General features: G+C 38.7%; 1 protein-coding gene across 7 annotated transcripts in view; it reads right to left on the reverse strand.

Annotated features, from left to right (window-relative positions):
* The window catches only part of FAM149B1 (family with sequence similarity 149 member B1), an 87047-nt gene that overhangs the window by 11399 nt on the left and 56825 nt on the right, over positions 1–18823 (reverse strand). The gene's annotated exons all lie outside the window — the stretch shown is intronic.

Below are 18823 nucleotides of genomic sequence, written 5' to 3' on the forward strand. Positions count from 1 at the left end.
GGAATAGAATCTGTTACCCATGGATATCTTCAGACCCACAACAAAACCGAAAAATAATCTTCCCTGAGAATTCATAATCTCAAGATAAGCTTCATGCATTTTTGCAGCCCAACTTAATACCACCTGCTTGGTTCAAAAAACAAAACAAAAACAAAAAACAACCCTCAAATTAAGTTAAGTGGTTTCCAAGGCTGGTGATACCTACTTGTACCTAGCAGAAGGAAAAACAACTCTAGAGCAAAGCTGTCCAATAGAATATTTGGAGTTGATGGAAATACTCTACATATGCACTGTCCAATATAATGGCCTCCAGCCACATGTGGCTCTAAAGCCCTTAAATCTGGCTAGTGTTATAACCAAGTAGATTTGGAAAAGAAAAAAACTACAGAAGAGAACTAGAAATGCTAAAATTAAAAACAGAATTAATAGATTAGATACTGCTGAAGACAGAATTAGTGAACTAGAAGAAAAATGTGAAGAAATAATTCTGAATTAAGCACAGAGGAAAAATGAAAAATATGAACTACACACTAAAAAGATAATTTTACTGTATGTAAATTATAACTTAATTTTTAAAATGGATAAAGAAAACCACAATGAAACTTCCTTTTAAGTGTTGTCAAAAAATTAAACATTGATTAGTAAGTACTGATGAGACTGCACACAGGAACTTGTGTACTTGTTAATGGGCATACAGAACTGGTACAATCACTTTGGATAATTTGATGTTATCTAGTAAATTGATGATGCATATTATCTATGACCCAGAAAACTGTATTCCTTGGTATATACCCTAGAGGAAATCTTACACATGTGTACTAGGAGAAGTGTTCAAGATTGTTTATAGCATCATTGATCATAATTTCAAAACACTGGATTTGGGGATTTTAGCACTTCTCATCATCAGTTTATAGCTCCAAAGCTCAATTCAAGATGAGGAATCATGTTTCTGAGTAGAATTGACATGCACTCTGGGTCTTCATTGTTTCTAAATCACTTCCATTATCATCATTTGGTTTCCTGCTCTGGTTTGATTCAGAGAAAGTATATCTTTTCTTGACAGAAATGTCCAGCGAAGCTTGTTTCTGCATTAGCAAATTAGGGTTAATAGTAACAATAATTATTCATTTTAATTATTAGGTTTGGTTTTAAAATATTCTTTCAAAAAAAGGGGGGTGCCTGGGTGGTTCAGTTGGTTAAGCATCTGACTCTTGATTTCAGCTCAGATCATGATCTTGTGTTTCATGGGATCAAGCCCCACATCAGGCTCTGTGCTGACCATGTGGAGCCTCCTTGGGATTCATTCTCATTCCCTCTCTCCCTTCCCCTAACCCCCTCTCAAAATAAATAAATAAATATTAAAAAAATAAAATATTCTTTCATAATTTGGATTTTTAAAATGGCCTGATTAAAAGTTAAATGACTAGAGTGGTTAGGGGCACCTTAACTCAGTCTGTTAAGCATCTGACTCTTGATTTCGACTCATGTTACAATCTCCTGGTTTGTGAGTTTGAGTCTTGTGTTGGGCTCTGCACAGACAGTGTGGAGTCTGCTTGGGATTCTCTCTCTCTCTCCCTGCCCCTCCCCCCACTCAAAATAAGCAAACTTAAAAAGAAGTTCAAATGACTGTGAAAACAACAAGTTATAAAAATAAATGTTTACATTTCCTCAAGGTTTTACATACTTTTGGGTTACAGTTGACAAACCTTAAAATACCACAAGTTGTCAAATGGTCCTATGCAGTTTGGCTTTGTTCCTCATGGAGGGGTAGAAAAAGTTGCTTTAGTAGTAGGGATAGGTTTGTACCAGCACCGGTAGGTTGGCTCTGATATCAACTAACCAACTGGTCCACACCAAATCCAAAAATGCAAGAGTTATTTCCATACTTCAAGATGTTATTTTTAAAAAGTAATGATAATATCTAACGTTTATTACACTCTTACATATTCCAGTAACTATTTTATATCCTCTAATGTAACTCATTTATTCCTTACAGAACCCTATCAGAATTAGTATCATACTAATATAAAGAAATTTAATCACATATATACAGAGTCTGTAGAAGTATACATAGCCACATCCACACATTTACATATGGTTTATGGCTGCATTCAAGGGCAGAGCTGAGTAATTGCAACAGCCCAACCTTGGTAAATTGTGAAAGGTGAAATGAAAGTTTTTTCTGATATCTCAATGCTTGATACTGAAAAATTGAAAGAGTCTCTTTATTTATCGCCAGTGTTTATTATTGAGTTGCCTGGCTGGTTCAGTCAGTACAGCATGCCACTCTTGATTTCAGATCGTGAGGTCAAGCCCCACATTGGTCATGAAGCCTACTTAAAATTTAAGAAAAAAAGTATTTATTATTATTGCAGTTTGGATATGACTGTGGACTTTATAATTTATCTCATATTATCAAAACCTTAAACTCATAAACCAGTTAGTTTTTTTATTTTGTGTTGTTTTGTTTTTAGAGACAGTGGGGGAAGTGCAGAGAGAGGGAGAGAGAGTCTCAAGCAGCTCCATACCCAGCACGGAGCCCAACATGGGGTTCAATCTCACCACCCTGAGATTATGACCTGAGCCAAATATCAAGAGTCAGATGCTTAACCAACTGAGCCACGAGGTTCCCCTTAACTAGTTAGTTTTTAAAGGGTGTTGGTTCTAAACTCTAATACTAGCTTTAAAAGAGAACTTGACAAGCATACAACAGAGTGGCTTAAAAAAGAACCCACACAGTATCAAATATAGCAAACATGGAGCAACTGGAACTCTCATACAGTACTGAAGAGTGTAAATAGATGCAACCACTTTGGAAAATTTTTTGACAGTAGCCACTGAAGTTGGAATAGCATGTTTTATGACCCGTTTGTGCTACTTTTAGTCATGTATTACATGCATAAAAGACACATACAAAAATATTCCTGCCAACACTATATGCTGGTAAACTGCAAACTACTCAAATGCCCATCAACAGTAAAATGTGATACAGTCATACAATAGAATATAACAATGAAAATATTGGGGCACCTGGGTGGCTCAGTTGATTGAGCATCTGACTTTGGCTCAGGTCATGATCTCATGGTTCATGGGTTCAAGCCCCATGTCAGGCTCTGTGTTAACAGGTCAGAGCCTGGAGCCTGCTTCGGATTCTGTGTGTCCCTCTCTCTCTGTTCCTCCCCTGCTCATGCTCTGTCTCTCTCTCTCTGGCAGGTAGGAGGGAGGAGAGAGTGGATGATGGGTATTGAGGAGGGCACCTGTTGGGATGAGCACTGGGTGTTGTATGGAAGCCAATTTGACAATAAATTTCATATTTTAAAAAAAAGAAAAAAAAAGGAAAAACAAAAAAATAAATAAAACTATTTCTCCATCAAAAAAATAAAATAGAAAAATAAAAAAATAAAAATTACCCCCAAAATTAAAAAAATAAAGATTAAAAAAATGTTTAAAAAAAACCAATGAAAATATTACTACAAGCAAAACAGTTGAATTTAGCAATGTTGAGTTTAAAAAGACAGATGCAGAATAGTATATACTATAGCAATCCATTCTTATAAAGTTATAAAACAGACAAAATTAATCCTAATAGGATAGGGTTACTCTTCGGGATGTAGAAGTTTAGTAAGTGACTGAGAGAAAGCACGAGAAGGGTTTGTGAAGTGTTGGTAACATTTTATTCTTGGTCTGGGCACTGGTCATATATGTGGATTCATTTTTTTTTTTTTACTTGAAGTATAGTTGACACATGAGTTTCAGGTGTACAACACAATGATTTGACAATTATGTACATTTCAGAATTCTTGCTACTGATGCATAGTTACCATCTCTTACCAAAATTGTTACTATATTTTGAATATATTCCCTATACTGTATTTTCATCCCAGTGACTTATTGTATAACTGGCAGTTTGTACCTCTTAATCTTCCTCACCTATTTCATTTATCCCCCCACCACCCTTCCCTCTGGCAACCACTAGTTTGTTCTCTGTGAGTCTGTTTTTATTTCCCTTACTTTTCCCCTTTTGTTTCCCTTTCCCACTTATTTTTTTTAATATTTATTTTGAGAGAGAAAGAGCAAGAGTGGGGTAAGAGCAGAGAAAGAGGCGGAGAGAGATAATCCCAAGCAGGATCTGCGCTATCAGTGCAGAGCCTGACACAGGGCTCGAACTCACAAACCGTGACATTATGACCTAAGCTGAAATCAAGTGTCAGACACTTAACTGACTGAGCCACACGGGCACCCCTATTTCGTTTTTTACATTACACTTAGAAGTTAAATCATGGTATTTGTGTTTTTCTATCTTATTTAACTTAGTATAATACTTTTTAGGACCATCCATGTTGTTGGGAATGGCAAAATTTCTTTCTTTTTTTTCAATGGTTATTTTTTTTTATTTTTATTTTTTTTCAATATATGAAGTTTATTTTCAAATTGGTTTCCATACAACACCCAGTGCTCATCCCAAAAGGTGCCCTCCTCAATACCCATCACCCACCCTCCCCTCTCTCCCACCCCCCATCAACCCTCAGTTTGTTCTCAGTTTTTAAGAGTCTCTTATGCTTTGGCTCTCTCCCACTCTAACCTCTTTTTTTTTTTTCTTCCCCTCCCCCATGGGTTCCTGTTAAGTTTCTCAGGATCCACATAAGAGTGAAACATATGGTATCTGTCTTTCTCTGTATGGCTTATTTCACTTAGCATCACACTCTCCAGTTCCATCCACGTTGCTACAAAGGGCCATATTTCATTCTTTCTCATTGCCACATAGTACTCCATTGTGTATATACCACAATTTCTTTATCCATTCATCAGTTGATGGACATTTAGGCTCTTTCCACAATTTGGCTATTGTTGAGAGTGCTGCTATAAACATTGGGGTACAAGTGCCCCTATGCATCAGTACTCCTGTATCCCTTGGGTAAATTCCTAGCAGTGCTATTGCTGGGTCATAGGGTAGGTCTGTTTTTAATTTTTTGAGGAACCTCCACACTGTTTTCCAGAGTGGCAGCACCCGTTTGCATTCCCACCAACAGTGCAGGAAGACTCTCGTTTCTCCACATCCTCTCCAGCATCTATAGTCTCCTGGTTTGTTCATTTTAGCCACTCTGACTGGTGTGAGGTGATATCTGAGTGTGGTTTTGATTTGTATTTCCCTGATGAGGAGCGACATTGAGCATCTTTTCATGTACCTGTTGGCCATCCAGATGTCTTCTTTAGAGAAGTGTCTATTCATGTTTTCTGCCCATTTCTTCACTGGGTTATTTGTTTTTTGGGTGTGGCGTTTGGTGAGCTCTTTATAGATTTTGGATACTGGCCCTTTGTCCGATATGTCATTTGCAAATATCTTTTCCCATTCCGTTGGTTGCCTTTTAGTTTTGTTGATTGTTTCCTTTGCTGTGCAGAAGCTTTTTATCTTCATGAGGTCCCAATAGTTCATTTTTGCTTTTAATTCCCTTGCCTTTGGGGATGTGTCGAGTAAGAAATTGCTACGGCTGAGGTCAGAGATGTCTTTTCCTGCTTTCTCCTCTAGGGTTTTGATGGTTTCCTGTCTCACATTCAGGTCCTTTATCCATTTTGAGTTTATTTTTTTGAATGGTGTAAGAAAGTGGTCTAGTTTCATTCTTCTGCATGTTGCTGTCCAGTTCTCCCAGCACCATTTGTTAAAGAGACTGTCTTTTTTCCATTGGATGTTCTTTCCTGCTTTGTCAAAGATTAGTTGGCCATACTTTTGTGGGTCTAGTTCTGGGGTTCCTATTCTATTCCATTGGTCTATGTGTCTGTTTTTGTGCCAATACCATGCTGTCTTGATGATGACAGCTTTGTAGTAGAGGCTAAAGTCTGGGATTGTGATGCCTCCTGCTTTGGTCTTCTTCAAAATTACTTTGGCTACCCAGGGCCTTTTGTGGTTCCATATGAATTTTAGGATTGCTTGTTCTAGTTTCGAGAAGAATGCTGGTGCAATTTTGATTGGGATTGCATTGAATGTATAGATAGCTTTGGGTAGTATTGACATTTTAACAATATTTATTCTTCCAACCCATGAGCACGGAATGTTTTTCCATTTCTTTATATCTTCTTCAGTTTCCTTCGTAAGCTTTCTATAGTTTTCAGCATACAGCTCTTGTACATCTTTGGTTAGATTTATTCCTAGGTATTTTATGCTTCTTGGTGCAATTGTGAATGGGATCAGTTTCTTTATTTGTCTTTCTGTTGCTTCATTATTAGTGTATAAGAATGCAACTGATTTCTGTACATTGATTTTGTATCCTGCAACTTTGCTGAATTCATGTATCCGTTCTAGTAGACTTTTGGTGGAGTCTATCTGGTTTTCCATGTATAATATCATGTCATCTGCAAAAAGTGAAAGCTTGACTTCATCTTTGCCAGTTTTGATGCCTTTGATTTCCTTTTGTTGTCTGATTGCTGATGCTAGCACTTCCAACACTATGGTAAACAACAGCAGTGAGAGTGGACATCCCTGTCGTGTTCCTGATCTCAGGGGGAAAGCTCTCAGTTTTTCCCCATTGAGGGTGATATTAGCTGTGGGCTCTTCATAAATGGCTTTTATGATGCTTAAGTACGTTCCTTCTATCCCGACTTTCTTGAGGGTTTTTATTCAGAAAGGATGCTGAATTTTGTCAAATGCTTTTTCTGCATCGATTGACAGGATCATATGGTTCCTATCTTTTCTTTTATTAATGTGATGTATCACATTGATTGATTTGCGAATGTTGAACCAGCCCTGCATCCCAGGAATGAATCCCACTTGATCATGGTGAATAATTCTTTTTATGAGCTGTTGAATTCGATTTGCTAGTATCTTATTGAGAATTTTTGCATCCATATTCATCAGGGATATTGACCTATAGTTCTCTTTTGTTACTGGGTCTCTGTCTGGTTTAGGAATCAAAGTAATACTGACTTCATAGAATAAGTCTGGAAGTTTTCCTTCCCTTTCTATTTTTTGGAACAGCTTGAGAAGGATAGGTATTATATCTGCTTTAAATGTCTGGTAGAATTCCCCAGGGAAGCCATCTGGTCCTGGACTCTTATTTGTTGGGAGATTTTTGATAACTGATTCAATTTCTTCACTGGTTATGGGTCTGTTCAAGCTTTCCATTTCCTCCTGTTTGAGTTTTGGAAACATGTGGGTGCTTAGGAATTTGTCCATTTCTTCCAGGTTGTCCAGTTTGTTGGCATATAATTTTTCATAGTATTCCCTGATAATTGCTTGTATTTCTGAGGGATTGGTTGTAATAATTCCATTTTCATTCATGATTTTATCTATTTGGGTCATCTCCCTTTTCTTTTTGAGAAGGCTGGCTAGAGGTTTATCAATTTTGTTTATTTTTTCAAAAAACCAGCTCTTGGTTTCATTGATATGCTCTACAGGCTTTTTAGATTCTATATTGTTTATTTCTGCTCTGATCTTTATTATTTCTCTTCTTCTGCTGGGTTTGGGGTGTCTTTGCTGCTCTGCTTCTGTTTCCTTTAGGTGTGCTGTTAGATTTTGTATTTGGGATTTTTCTTGTTTCTTGAGATAGGCCTGGATTGCAATGTATTTTCCTCTCAGGACTGCCTTCACTGCATCCCAAAGCGTTTGGATTGTTGTATTTTCATTTTCGTTTGTTTCCATTTTTTAATTTCTTCTCTAATTGCCTGGTTGACCCATTCATTCTTTAGTAGGGTGTTCTTTAACCTCCATGCTTTTGGAGGTTTTCCAAACTTTTTCCTGTGGTTGATTTCAAGTTTCATAGCATTGTGGTCCGAAAGTATGCATGGTATGATCTCAATTCTTGTATACTTATGAAGGGCTGTTTTGTGACCCAGTATGTGATCTATCTTGGAGAATGTTCCATGTGCACTCGAGAAGAAAGTATATTCTGTTGCTTTGGGATGCAGAGTTCTAAATATATCTGTCAAGTCCATCTGATCCAATGTATCAGTCAGGGCCTTTGTTTCTTTATTGATCCTGTGTCAAGATGATCTGTCCATTGTTTTAAGTGGAGTATTAAAGCCCCCTGATATTACCACATTCTTATTAATAAGGTTGCTTATGTTTGTGATTAATTGTTTTATATATTTGGGGGCTCCTGTATTTGGTGCATAGACATTTATAATTGTTAGCTCTTCTTGATGGATAGTCCCTGTACTTATTATATAATGCCCTTCTTCATCTCTTTTTACAGCCTTTAATTTAAAGTCTAGTTTATCGGATATAGGTATGGCTACTCCAGCTTTCTTTTGACTTCCAGTAGCATGATAGATAGTTCTCCACCCCCTCACTTTCAATCTGAAGGTGTCCTCAGGTCTAAAATGAGTCTCTTATAGACAGCAAATAGATGGGTCTTGTTTTTTTTATCCATACTGATACCGTATGTCTTTTGGTTGGAGCGTTTAGTCCACTTACATTCAGTGTTATTATTGAAAGATATGGGTTTAGAGTCATTGTGATGTCTGTAGATTTCATGCTTGTAGTGATGTCTCTGGTATTTTGTGGTCCTTGTAACATTTCACTCACAGAATCCCCCTTAGGATCTCTTGTAGGGCTGGTTTAGTGGTGATGAATTCCTTCAGTTTTTGTTTGTTTGGGAAGACCTTTATCTCTCCTTCTATTCTAAATGACAGATTTGCTGGGTAGAGGATTCTCGGCTGCATATTTTTTTCTGTTCATCGCCTTGAAGATTTCCTGCCATTCCTTTCTGGCCTGCCAAGTTTCAGTAGATAGGTCTGCCACTAGTCTTATGGGTCTCCCTTTGTAGGTTAGAGCCTGTTTATCCCTAGCTGCTTTCAGAATTTTCTCTTTATCCTTGTGTTTTGCCAGTTTCACTATGATATGTCGTGCAGAAGATCGATTCAAGTTATGTCTGAAGGGAGTTCTCTGTGCCTTTTGGATTTCAATGCCTTTTTCCTTCCCCACATCAGGGAAGTCTCAGGTATGATTTGTTCAGGTACACCTTCAGCCCCTTTCTCTCTCTCTTCCTCTTCTGGAATTCCTATTATCCGGATATTGTTCCGTTTGATTGCATCACTTAGTTCTCTAATTCTCCTCTCATACTCCTGGATTTTTTTTTTTTATCTCTCTTTTTCTCAGCTTCCTCTTTTTCCATAATTTTATCTTCTAAGTCACCGATCTCTCCTCTGCCTCCTCATTCCAAGCTGTGGTCGCCTCCATTTTATTTTGCACATCATTTATACTATTTTTTTTAGCTCCTCATAACTATTTCTTAGTCCTTGATCTCTGTAGCAATAGATTCTCTGCTGTCCTCTATACTTTTTTCAAGCCCAGCGTTTAATTTTATGACTATTATTCTAAATTCTTTTTCCATTATATTGCTTAAATCGTTTTTGATGAATTTGTTAGCTGTCGCTACTTCCTGGAGTTTCTTTTGAGGAGAATTCTTCCGTTTCATCATTTTGGGTAGTCCCTGGGGTAGCTCCAAACTGCAGGGCACTTCCCCTGTACTGTCCAGAGTACAGTGGGCAGGGCCTCAGTCAGACCCAATGTCTGCTCCCAGCCCACTGCTGGGGCCACAATCAGACTGGTGTGTACCTTATCTTCTCCTCTCCCAGGGGAAGGACTCACTGTGGAGTAGTGTGACTCCCATCTGGGCTACTTGCACACTGCCAGGATTGTGGTGCTGCTTCGATGGGATCTGGAGTATTAGCTGGGGTGGATCCGCAAGGTGCCGAGGGGCAGGAGGAGCAGGCTCAGCTCACTTTGCCTTTGGTAGTGCAGGAGGGGCCTATCAGCACCAGGAGGGAGGCAGACTTGGTGGAGGGATGGATCCACAGAAGCACACAGTTGGGTGTTTGTGCGGTGCAAGCAAGTTTGGTGATGGGAACTGGTTCCTTTTGGAAATTCGGCTGGGGGATGGGAGAGGGAGATGGCGCTTGCCAGTGTCTTTGTTCCCCGCCAAGCTGAGTGCTGTCTTCTAGGGTTCAGCAACTCTCCCTCCTGGTGTCCTCTCGCCCTCCCTGCTCTCTGAGAACAGAGCTATTGACTTTTAACATTCCAGATGTAAGTCCTGCTGGCTGTCAGAACTCATGCAGTCTGGCCCCTCCGCTTTTGCAAGCCAGACTTGGGGGCTCTGCCTTGCTGGGTGGCTGCCCCTCCACTGCCCCGGCTCCCTCCCGCCAGTCCGTGTAGCACGCACCACCTCTCCACCCTTCCTACCCTCTTCCATGCACCTCTTGTTTATGCTTGGCTCCGGAGAGTCCATTCTGCTAGTCTTCTGGCGGTTTTCTGGGTTATTTAGGCAGAGGTGGGTGGAATCTAATCGATCAGCAGGACACGGTGAGCCCAGTGTCCTCCTACCCCACCATCTTCCCGAAATCCTCTTTTAACGTATTTTAAAATACAGTTTGCTAATATTTTGTTGAAGATTTTTGTATGTGTGTTCATCAGGGATATTGGTCTGTAATTTTATGTTTTTGTGTTTGTCTTCTTTTGTATCAGGATAATTCTGATCTTATAGAATGAACTTGGAAGCATTCCTTCCTCTTCTGTTTTTTGGAATAGTTTGAGAGGGGTAGTTATTAATTTGTCTTAAAATGTTTGCTAGAATTCACCTGTAAAGCATCATGTCCCAGACTTTTCTTAGAAAATTTTTTATTACAAATTCAAAATTCTGTTACTAATAATTGATCTGTTCAGATTTTCTAGTTCTTTCTCATTTATTCTTAGAGAATTGTATGTTTCCATTAATTTATCCATTTCTTCTAGATTATCTAATTTGTTGGTATATGATTTTTGATATAGTGTCTTATTATCCTTGCATTTCTCTGGATTAGTTTGTACCTTCTCTTTCATTTCTGATTTTATTTGAGCCCTCTTTTTTTATTGGTGAGTGTGGTACTAAAGGTTTATCAATTTTAATTTTCAAAGAAACAGCCCTTAGTTTCAGTGATCTTTTCTAATGATTTGTAGTCTCTAATTCATTTGTTTCTACTTTGAGCATGATTATTTTCTTCCTTCTGCTAACTCTGGGCTTTGTTCTACTTTTTCTAATGCCTTTATGTGTAAAATTTGAAAGTTTGAGACTTTTCTTGGTTTTTCAGATAGCCCTGTATTGCTATAACCTTCCCTCTTGGAAGCACTTTTGCTGTGTCCCAAAGATTTTGAACCATCATGTTTCCATTTTCATTTGTATCCAGGTATTTTTTGATTTCCTCTTCAATTTTTTTCATTGACCCATTTGGGCTATTTAGTAATATGTTGTTTAGCCTCCACGTGTTTGTATTTCTTCCTGTTTTTTTCTTGTAATTGATTTCTCATTTCATACCATTGTGATTGGAAAAGATACTTGATATTATTTAAATGTTAAATTTATTGAGACTGATTTTGTGGACTAACATGATCTATCCTTGAGAATGTTCCATGTATACTTGTTTCATGTGTATTCTGTTTTAGGATGGAATCTTCTGTATATATCTGTTAACTCTACCATGTGTGATGTATCATCCAAAGCCACTGTTTCCTTATTGATCTGCTATCTAAATGGTATATACATATATAGATATGGGATGTTGAAGTCCCCTCATATTATTGTATTATACTGTACATTTCTACCTTTGTGTTTGTTAATATTTGCTTCATATATTTAGGTACTCCTATATTGGACGTGTAGATATTTACAATTATTATATTCTCTTGTTGGATTGATCCCTTCATTATTATGTAATGCTTCTCTTTGTTTTAAATTTTTTTTAACGTTTTTATTCACTTTTTGAGAAACAGAGACTGTGAGCGGGGGAGGGACAGAGAGAGAGGGAGACACAGATCCAAAGCAGTCTCCAGGCTCTGAGCTGTCAGCACAGACCCTGATGCAGGGCTCAAAACCAGAAACTGTGAGATCGTGACCTCAGCCAAAGTCTGTCGCCCAACAGACTGAGCCACCCAGGTGCCCCTATATTCTTTGTTTTAAAGTCTCTTTTGTCTGATGTAAGTATAGCTACTAAGTTTCTTGTGGTTTCCATTTGCATGAAATATCTTTTTCTATCCCTTCACTTTTAATCTCTGTGTGTCCTTAAATCTAAAATGAGTTTCTTTTAGGCAGCATACATATGCGTCTTGTTTTTTTTATCCAGTTACCAAATTTTATTTTTGAGAGAGAGCCTGAGTGGGGGAGGGGCAGAGAGACAGGGGGATAGAGGATCCCAAACGGGTGCTGTGCTGACAGCAGTGAGCCTGATGCCAGGCTCAAACTCATGAACTGTGAGATCATGACCTGAGCTGAAGTTGGATGCTCAACCAACTGAGCCACTAGGCACCCCTAGTCACCAAATTTCTTTTGATTGGAGCATTTAGTCCATTTACTTAAAGTAATTATTGGTAGGTATATACTTATGGCCATTTTGTTAATTGTATTCTTGTTATTTTTGCATTCTTCCCTGTTCTTTTCTTCTTTTTTTGCTCTCTTCCCTTGTGGTTTGATGACTTCCATTATTGTTATTTTTGGATTCCTTTCTGTTTTGCGTGTATCTGTCATAGGTTGTCAGTGTGACATCTGTAACATCCTATTTATATATAGTAGTCTATATTAAGTTGATGGTTCCTTAACTTTGAATACATTCTAAAAGCACTAGATTTTTATTCCTTCATGTTTTATGTATATGATATCATATTTTAGATCTTTTTATTTGGTGTATCTTGACCAACTTTTATAGGTATAATACAAGCTACTACTTATACTAGCTTTATAAGGGATTGATTACTACCATTACTATATGTTTGCTTTTAACAGTAAAATATTTTTCCTTTCGAAATTTTCTTCTACTTATGGCCTTTTCATTTCCACTTAAAGTGCCTTTAACATTCTTTGTAAAGCTGGTTTAGTAGTGATGAACTCTAACTTTTGTTTGTCTGGGAAACTCTTTCTAAATGATAACCCTGCCAGGTAGTATATTCTTGATTGTAGGTTATTCATTTCAGCACTTTGTTTTTTTTTTGTTTTTTTTTTTTATTTTTTATTTTTTAATATATGAAATTTACTGTCAAATTGGTTTCCATACAACACCCAGTGCTCATCCCAAAAGGTGCCCTCCTCAATACCCATCACCCACCCTGCCCTCCCTCCCACCCCCCATCAACCCTCAGTTTGTTCTCAGTTTTTAACAGTCTCTAATGCTTTGGCTCTCTCCCACTCTAACCTCTTTTTTTTTTTTCCTTCCCCTCCCCCATGGGTTTCTGTTATGTTTCTCAGGATCCACATAAGAGTGAAACCATATGGTATCTGTCTTTCTCTGTATGGCTTATTTCACTTAGCATCACACTCTCCAGTTCCATCCATGTTGCTACAAAAGGCCATATTTCATTTTTTCTCATTGCCACGTAGTATTCCATTGTGTATATAAACCACAATTTCTTTATCCATTCATCAGTTGATGGACATTTAGGCTCTTTCCATAATTTGGCTATTGTTGAGAGTGCCGCTATAAACATTGGGGTACAGGTGCCCCTATGCATCAGTACTCCTGTATCCCTTGGATAAATTCCTAGCAAGCACTTTGAATATATTATGCCACACCCTTCTGGTTTGCAGAGTTCCTACTCAAAAATCAGCTGATAGCCTTATGAGGTTTCTCTTGTATGTAACTGTTACCTTTTCTCTTGCTGCTTTTAAGATTCTTTGTCTTTAATTTTTGCCATTTTAATTATGTGTCTTGGTGTGGACTTCCTTAAGTTCATCATATTTGAGTTTTTCTGCAATTCCTGGGCCTGGATCTCTGTTTCCTTCCCAAGATTAGGGACGTTTTGGCTATTATTTCTTCAAATAAGTTTTCTACTGTCTTCTCTCTCTCGTTCTCTATCTCTCTCTCTCCTTCTGTGACCCCTGCAATGTGAATGTCATTACACTTAGTATTATCACGGAGGTTTCTTAACCTAGTCTCTTTTTAAAATTCTTTTTTCTTTTTGCTGTTCAGTTTGGTTACTTTCCATTACCCTGTCTTTCAGATCACTGAACCATTCTCCTGCATCCTCTAATCTGCTGTTGATTCCCTCTGGTGTATTTTTCACTTCAGTTACTGCATTTTTCAATCTGTTTCTTTTATATTTTCTATACCTTTCTATCTTCTACTATTCTCTCAAGTCCAGTGGATATCTTTGAACTCTTCAGTAGGTAGATTGCTTATCTCTATTGCATTTAGATGTTTTTCTATTGTTCTGTCTTGTTCTTTCATTTCAACCTATTCCTTGGTCTCCTGATTTTTTCTGATTCTTTGCTTCTGTGTATTAGGCCTGATTCTGAAAGTGGTTGCCTTATGTAGAAGGTATCCTGTGGTGTGTTATAGTGCATTCCACCCTGGTCACCAGAACCAGGGCTATCCCCTGTGTGGGCTACCTGCACCCTCTGTTGTTCTTGACCCAAGACTACTGTGGGAGCTCTTGTGGGAGTGTTTGCCTCTTGAGCACCTCACTGAGAAGCCTGGCTGAAGCTGCTGTAGGCTCAGTGGTGAGCAAGACTAGTCCTCAGCCTAGCCGTTGCAGTGACCCACTGTGACTGCTGCAGGTGCAGTATTTGGCAGGTCTTGCCCCTGGTGTGGCTAGCTGAGAGACTCAGCAGCACTTACTGTTGACATGCTGGTATGTTAGGTTAGCTTCCCCACTTCCCAGGGCAGGCATCACTTTGTAGATGAGCTGCTCTTGGCCAAGGCTGACTGCCAGGTGTGGCAGGGTGGGAGCCACTTCTGGAGGCACCTGCCAAGTTGGTTGGGTTGGGTGGGGTGAGATCACAGGGAAATGCTGGAGCAGAGCAAGTAATGCCAACAAGATAGATGGAGGTGTCAGAACTGGCTCCCACAAGTGTCTTTTCTGAGTTAGGGAAAGGATAATGGTGTCTGCAAGTACTTCTCTTCCTAGAGAAAGTTGCCACACATCCCTTTTTCTCTGGCATATGTCCTAAAATTAGTCAAGAAATAGCCAGGAAGATGATGGAAGATACCTAGGCTCTCTTTGTCCCATGAATACAACTAGATAAGTATCAAATATCTGAGAAATCAACCTGAAGACTGACAGAACAACTCCACAACTAAAGAGAGAAGAGGCCATATCGAAGAAGGTAGGAAGTGCAGAGATGTGGTTTAGGGCGGAAATGGATCTTGGCTGATGTGGAGGGGTGGGAGCAATGAATGCAGAGAAGGGTGAGAGCGAGAGGAGCATACAGGGGAATACACAAGGAGAACGTTTCCCCATAGTCACTGGCTTAGAAAATGAGAAGGGCAGAATTTCATGAGTTCTTGCAACCAGCGGAACTTAAAGCCTGGAGTTGTAAAAGTCAGCAGGCTTGGCTAGGATAGAGCCAAGTGTTCCTGAGAGCATTCACAAGAGACACCACTCCAAGAACAAAAGAGCTGGCTAGTGCCATTTTCCTCCCCCACCCCTCAGCATAAACACAGCCACCTGTGGGAATCAGTACAGTGCACACACCAGCTGCCTACACTAAGCCCCACACCCTGCGCTCCAATGGAATTGCCCTCCTCAGTCATGCTAACTTTGTCCCAGTGTGGCAGGACCTCCCCCAGAAGACCAGCACAAACCCTGCCTATACCACATCTCTCAACCAGAGAGTTTTACAGGGCTTCAGTTCCAGTGGAGGTGTGACAGGTCTCATTTCACAAGCACACAAGAGCATACCTAGTTTTAACTCACCACATTGAGGTTTGGGACCACACACTTGCCCACTGCAGGCAAGGCAAGCTTCTGCAGATGACTGACCTGAAGGACAGAGCATCCAGAACACAACAGCAGAGCATATGCAGCACACACATGGCATGAAGTGCCAGGCCCTGGCCACTATATGACCTCTTCCTCATAAAGCCATTACTCTCAGGAATAAGGGATACAACTGGCTTCTCTAGAACAGAGAAGCAGTCAGAGGCTTAGACAAAATGAGAAGACAGAGAAATTTATCCTAAATGAAAAAACAAAGTCACTGCCAGAGATGTAAGTGAAACAGATATAAACAATCATGAGGGTACTCACTACACTTGAGAAAAGAATGGAAGACACCAGTGAGACCCTTACCACAGAGATAAAAGAGGTAAAAAAGAACCAAAAAATGAAAAGTACAATAAACGGGATTAGAAACATGCATGATGCAAAGAATAGCAGGTTGAAAGAATCAGAAGAACAAATTCATGACCTAGAAGACAAAATAATAGAAAGCAATGAGGTTGAACAAAAGGGAAAGAATACCGCAAATCGAACATAGACTTAAAGATCTCATTGACTGTATCAAACATTATGTTTGTATTATAGGAGTCCCAGAAGAAGAGAGAGTAAAGGGGGCATAAAATTTATTTGAAGAAATAATAGCGTAAAACTTCCCTAATCTGAGGAAGGAAACATATCCAGATCCAAGAGGCACGGAGAGTTCCAAACAAAGTCAACAAAAGCAGACCATACCAAGACATATTGTAATTAAATTTGCAAAATACAGTGATAAAGAAAAAATCTTAAAAGCAGCAAGACAAAAGAAGTCACTAACTTACGAAGAAAAACCCATAAGGCTAGCAGGAGATTTGTTAACAGAAACTTGGTAAGCCAGTAGGGAGTGGCATGAAATATTCAGAGTGCTGAATGGGAAAAATCTGCAGCCAGGAATACTCTTTCAGCAAGGCTATCATTCAAAATAGAAGGAGAGTGGGAAGCCTGCATGGCTCAGTTGGTTGAGCGTCCAACTTCAGTTTAGGCCATGATCTCATGGTTCATGAGTTCAAGCCCCGCATCGGGCTTGCTGCTCTCAGTGCAGAGCCCACTTTGGATCCTCTGTCTCCCTCTCTCTCTGTCTCTCCCCTGCTCATGCTCTCTCTCAAAAATAAATAAACATTAAAAAAATAATAGAAGGAGATAAACAGTTTCTCAGACAAAGAAAAACTAATGGAGTTTGTGACCACTAAAACACCCCTGCAAGAAATACTAAAGGGGATTCTCTGAGTGAAAAGAATTGACTAAAAGTGGACGGTATAAAGGCAGGAAAAACAAAATCAGTAAAAATGAGTATTTCTGTAAAAAAAAAATTAGTCAAGAAACTCACAAACAAGAATATAAAATATAATATATACCTAAACTGTGGGGAGGCAAGGAAAAAAAGAATGGGTTCAAACTTAAACAACCATCAACTTAATATAGACTGCTATATGCAGAAGAGGTTATATGCAAACCTGATGGTAACCATATATAAAAAAACTACTAACATGCAAATAGTAAAAGAAGGAAATCCAAATATGTCACTAAAGAAAATATCAAAACACAAAAAAGAGAAGACAAGAAGGGATCAGAAAATTCCAGAAATAATCACAAGTAATTAAATGGCAATAAATACATAAAAATTAATAATTACTTTGAATGTAAACAAACTAAATACTCCAATCAAAAGACATAATGTGTCAGAATAGATTAAAAAACAGCACCCATCTATATATCCTGCCTACAAGAGACTCATTTTAGACCATAAAGATACCTACATATTGAAAGTGAGAGGATGGAGAAACATTTATCACACAACTAGATGTCAAAATAAAGGCAGAATAGCAATACTTGTATCAAACTAGACTTTAAAACAAAAACTTGGTAACAAGAAAAAAAGTGGTGCTATATTAATAATAAAGGGAACAATCCAAGAAGATCTAACAACTGTAAATATTTATGCATCTAACATGGAAGCACCCAAATACATAAAACAGTAACAAACATAAAGGAACTGATAATAATACAATAACAGGAGACTTTAACATCCCACTTACATTGGTGAACATATCATCTAAGCAGAAAATTAACAAGGAAATAATGGCTTTGAATGACACACTGGACTGGATGGACCTAATAGATATATTCAGAACATTCCATCCTAAAACAGCAGAATACACATTCTTTTCAAATGCACACCGAACATTCTCTAGAGTAGATCACATATTTAGGCCACAAATAAGCCTCAACAAATACAGGATTGAAATCATACAATGTACCTTTTCTTTTTTTTTTTTTTTAATTTTTTTTTTTTTAACGTTTATTTATTTTTGAGACAGAGAGAGACAGAGCATGAACGGGGGAGGGTCAGAGAGAGAGGGAGACACAGAATCTGAAACAGGCTCCAGGCTCTGAGCCATCAGCACAGAGCCTGACGCGGGGCTCGAACTCACAGACCGCGAGATCATGACCTGAGCCGAAGTCGGACGCTTAACTGACTGAGCCACCCAGGCGCCCCACAATGTACCTTTTCTGATAACAACATTATGAAATCAGAAGTCAATGACACACACACAAAAAAAAATCTGGAAAGACCACAAATACATGGAGGTTAAATACCATGCTACTAAACAATGAGTGACTCAAATAGGAAATAAAATAAGAAATTTTAAAAAATACATAGAAACAAACGAAAATATAATAGTCTAAAACCTTTGGGATGCAGCAAAAGCTGTCCTAAGGGGGAAGTATATAGCAATACAGGCCTACCTTAAGAAGCAAGAAAAATCTCAAATAAACAATCTAATCTTACACCTAAAGGAGATAGAAAAAGAACGATAAACAAAGTGTAAAGCCAACAGAAGGAAGGAAATAATGAAGATGAGAGCAGAGATAAGTCACATAAAAACTAAAAAACAAAACAGAACAATAGAGAGGAGGAGTTAGATGGCAGAGAAGTAGGGGGACCTTGGGCTTTCCTAGTCCCTCAAACAGCTGTATTGAGGTCAGATCACTTGGAACACCCAGGAAATCGACCTGTGGACTGGCAGAAGGATCTCTGCAGTTAGAGGGAGACAGTGTGGCAGGTGTGAGGTGCATGGAAGTGAATTTGGGGAGAGAATGGCAGTGCCATGG

This window comes from Panthera onca, chromosome D2 (genome assembly GCF_046562875.1).
Source record: "Panthera onca isolate mPanOnc1 chromosome D2, mPanOnc1 haplotype 2, whole genome shotgun sequence".
In the NCBI taxonomy this organism is placed as follows: domain Eukaryota; kingdom Metazoa; phylum Chordata; class Mammalia; order Carnivora; family Felidae; genus Panthera; species Panthera onca.